This window comes from Fringilla coelebs, assembly GCF_963513975.1.
Source record: "Fringilla coelebs genome assembly, chromosome: Z".
Classification (NCBI taxonomy): domain Eukaryota; kingdom Metazoa; phylum Chordata; class Aves; order Passeriformes; family Fringillidae; genus Fringilla; species Fringilla coelebs.
This window is the reverse complement of record NC_140031.1, coordinates 13,247,623-13,252,292: the sequence shown is the minus strand read 5'-3', so window position 1 is coordinate 13,252,292 and position 4,670 is coordinate 13,247,623.

The window sequence follows — 4,670 nt, the reverse complement described above, 5'->3', positions numbered from 1 at the left end:
AGCTCAGTTCCTGGAATTGCAGATAAATTTATTTAATCTCACACTCCCTTCTGCTCATTCAAAGTACTTCATAGCTACAGAGACAATCTTCAAAAATGCCACAGAACCCATATTGGCAAGGATGTCTACACCCAGTTATGTTACACTAAATAAGATCCTGTGGATTTTAATACATTTTTCTAGATTTTATAAGATCTAAATGGTGTATAATGCCTAATTTATGCAACTTTGCTTTACAAATCACAAGGGTTGAGGACAAGCTTTCACACTGACACAGACAGGGAATCATGCAGCACATCAAAGACAGGCTTCAATTAACTGAAAGGAGTAAGACTTGTTTTGTAAGAGTAGTTTTTAAAACTATCTAGATGATTTTAAATCAAGGCATTTTTACCAGAATTTGCAAACACAGCTAAGAAAGTCAACTGTCAAACTCCATTTAACAGGTTAGGAATAATGAGCCAGATCCCAGAAGAAGCTCACATGTTTGGATGCTAAATATTATGAAGCCCAAAAGTCAAGCACCAGCTGTGGACTCAAAAAACAGAGCCAAAATATGTAATACACAAAAACAGAAGGTGCTGCAGCCAGCCAACAGGAAACACTGCCAAGAAGAATGGTCTGAAATTCTCCCTCCCTTCTGGACATAACACCTCTTGAGAAAAAAAAGCACACCATAGCCAAGATCCCTTCCTGAAAGCAGGAATGTACATGCACATGTACCGTCAACCAGGCCACAGATTCTGGCCATGTTTCGTCAAGAGAGAAAGAACTCACCTCCCACTATTTAAAGAGCAGCCTCACAGTCAGAGAACATGGCTTAGGTATTGGCCCTTCTTGGTCCTGATGGCTGCCAAACAAAATACTCTGTTTATTTATCTAACCTGGGTCGGGGTAATGCGCTCTTTCAAATGAGATAATATTGCCTACCAATGTATTTTCTGCTTGGACAAATCCATGGTCCTAAGGGAAAACATGGCTGCAGATGAGAGGATATACAAAAAAAAAAAATGCTGAACCACTCAATGAGCCTCTTGTTTTGGAAGAGCTGGAGGGCTGCAGCAGGGGCAAGGCATATGCTTCTAGTCCTAAAATTCACCATCTCCTCCTCAAGTATTCCTACCTGAAGCAAGTCAGACAGTAAATTATTGCTGGAAAATATCCACTCGCAGCCACACATTAGTAGTCATCAGCTGAGAGAGCTGTTAGCTTCACCTGTTAGCAAATACCACTGAAAGCAATCTAAAATAATTGGGTTTACCTCAGTGGCTAAGGCACAGCCTGAGAGCAGTTTTACCTCATTTGAGTCTCAACAGCTCCTACACTTCTCCAACTCAATCTAAATTGTTGAACATATTACCAGTTTAAATCCCTGTGGCAGTCTGAGTCTGAAACACCCAGATTTGGGCCTCAAGAAGCAAACCCTCAATTAAATAATTATTCAAGCCTATCCTTGATTCCAGGATAAAATATTTTCAAGACAAGTTTGAGGTCTTTTGATGAACCAGCATTTGGGTATTGAGGTTATCAATGTGCATTTCCTGGAGATATGACTAGAGCTGTACTAAAATTAACTATAGATTGTAATTTCAGATTTTAAAACAGCAAGGAAGCTTTTTGCTTTGGATACTCTGTGGACTTTATCTTTAACTGAATTTATAAAAAGAAGTGGTCAGCAAGTCCAAGTCACATGAGAAACTTGGCTGAGAAGTCCAAAGGCTGAAGTACAAATTCTTCCTTCGTGTTTCCTTTGTCATACTTCACCTTTTCCAGTTGTCAGCAGTGAAGCTTCACTGAAAATGTACTTTCTAGGGCAGTTCTCCATTATATTTTTTCCCCACATATTCCAAAGTGAGAATGCTCTAGTTCATTCCTGTCAGCCTTTTTTTTTAACAGTAAGACACAAGTTTGCAGGTTCTCTTACATTCAGTCATTTATTGTGTGTCTGCAATGTCTGTAGCAGTGCAGGAAAGTATATGGGAGCAGACAGTTTACCTTATGGCAAATTCCAAGGAAGTATTTAAAGTTCAAATGAAATTCCAGCATTCAAAGTGGGAGGTTTAAGGAAAAAAATGTCCCAGATCTGTCAGTGAAAAGTTTAATTATGGACAAGATGACACACACATAGTAAAGCACACAAAGGCAAAAACATCTCGGTGGAAGCACATTCCAATAAAATCTTAAAAGATTACTTTAATAATAAACCATGCATTCCTGAGCAAGCCATCGCAAGATTAGCTACCAGATTGCTTTGCTGCAAGCAGATTTTTCACAAGCTGTTATTGATACCCCTTTCGAGGCATTAATGAAAGCTGATGTCTTCTGATGGTCTCTGCACTTCAGTGGGGTTTTTCGTGCTGCTTAGACAGTTTCCAGCCAGACTGGAATCCTGGTGATCCTAATGACAGGCTGTGGTTTGGGTAGAGTTAACATCCGGAAAGCTATAGAAAAACTCACTGAGGTGAAGGGTTCCAGCTGCAACTTCAAGATAATTTTAGACCTGCTGAAAAATGGCTTGTGTTTGGGAAGTGCTGAGGCTGATACTGTTCTGTACAAAAAGCAGTTAACTTACACAAAAAAATCCGTATGTGGGGGCTGAGCCTATGCCAGCAGTAGTAAAATTGGACACAAAAAAATACAAGAAAAAAGTCATAGTCTTGGGAAACAGCACTCCCTCTCTACTACAGCCATTAAATGGTCACTCCTAAAGTCATAACAGCCATTGTGCATTTGATTTTGGTTTTGCTGTGGAGAAATAATTTTACTTTTCATAAAGTATAAAACATGTCCTCATGTAGTGCAGTATAGATGAAATAACTGAATTCCTGTGGGGCTTTCTGCCTGGATTCCTCCTGCATTCAGAAGGCGAGGCAATCCTACTACATATGTTTAATGCAACATTTCTGAATTTCAGCATTTAGCACAACAATGTGGGACATCGGGGGAGGTGTTCTTAGCCAATTTTAAAAAAACATAGTGCATTCCTCCATTTTTATTATTTTCCAAGAAAACCATAACTTTTCAAGTTAGTTATTAACCACTTTTCAGTTTTTAAAAAAAAAGTTTTCCTGTGAGGCTGTTAGTGATGTTCCAAGTGCTGGTGCATATTGAAGGACCTCTTGCCATTTCTGTACTAGATGTAATTTCATTGCACCTCAAAAGGGCTCTTAAACTGCTCACTTCTGGCAAACAAAAAGCATTTTCCTTTATTCCACATTCAATAACAAACAGTATAAATAATATCTGTAATCATCAGCGGGACTAGTTAAGGTATTTTGGTGAAACGTTCCAGGAGTTTGCTTGGGCAAAACACAGCTGATAATCCTGCTTACCCCTGCTCCAGGCTGGCCTGTTTCATAGGATTTGCTTTGTTACTGCACCACGTTTAATGCAGGCACAATGTCAACCTTCATGTCAGGCAGCATGTGTGAGTCTCATAAAGGATGTTGAGCAAAGTATTATTCTTTAAAATACATACTGCCCCAGGACCAAGAAGCTCCAGTCCTGCTGGGGGGTGTTTAGCACAAGCTGTTCAAAACAATGTACAGGGCAGCGTCAGCTGTACAAAACCAACATTGTTAAACACGAATATAACTGTGTCCTAAGGAATTCAGATCTAATCCTGCAAATACCGATGTGTGTGTAGCCAGCAACCTGCTAATTGTAGCAAAATCCTCCCTGCTTCTGCGGCATGCACTTCCTTCTGTGAACACTAGGCTAGAGTACAAAAAGACGTTTCTCGTGTCCTTTTCGGTTAAAATTAGCACTTCTCAGATGAAAGGCTGATACAGGCAAGTGAGACACAAATATCAGCTCGTACTCACTTCAGGCACAGGGAGGAATAGCACGGTCTAGCTATTCATGAAGAATAAGAATACGATGCCATATCTAGAAAAGCACTGTATCATTTAGTAGCTTTGGATGATGATGTTTGCCAAATGCTAGTTTTGAGCCTTGACCTTCCCGGCAGTAAAATAAGCTTGTGTTAAATATTTCCATCTTTTGAACACTTCGAAATATCTATCAAATGTATTTAACCAGCAGGAAAACAAGAATGTATTGCTCTCTGTTTTCCTTTTTTTTTTTTTTTTTAGTTGAGTATTGGTGCAGACCCAAATGCACCAAAAAAAAAAAAAAAATTAAGCTAGGTTGACAGCCTTGAAAAGAAAAAAAAAAACAAACCTCATTCTGCTGCAAGGACAAAAATATCATATTTTTTTTATCAGAGGTTCTTTCATACAAGTTGGAAAACAGCTCTGGGGGGGAAAAACCCTGACAGATGTTTGAATAAAGATGAGTGGGAAGTACAAAGGTCAGGTCTCGATGTGACCCAGAAACTGAGTTGCACTGACCCAATATTTTGGTTCGGCGGGTCACAGATTAGGGGCGATGGAAGGTAGAGAAGGCGGCACAGGCTGTGGGTGCCACTCGAGCCCGTGCCCCCGCAGGGTCCCACGTCCCTCCCCGCCTGTCCCCCGTGGGGCTCCGTGTCCCCGAGAGACGCCGTGCGGGCCCCAGCTCCCTGCCGGCCCAGCAGCAGCGGCCGGAGCGGCGGCTCGCAAGGGGTTAAACTTGTGAGCACCGACACGTTGAGGGGGAGTAGCCAAGACCAAGCAGCAAAAACATCACAGCGCATTCCTGGGTAGTCGTCAGCTGCCAGCATCTGATTA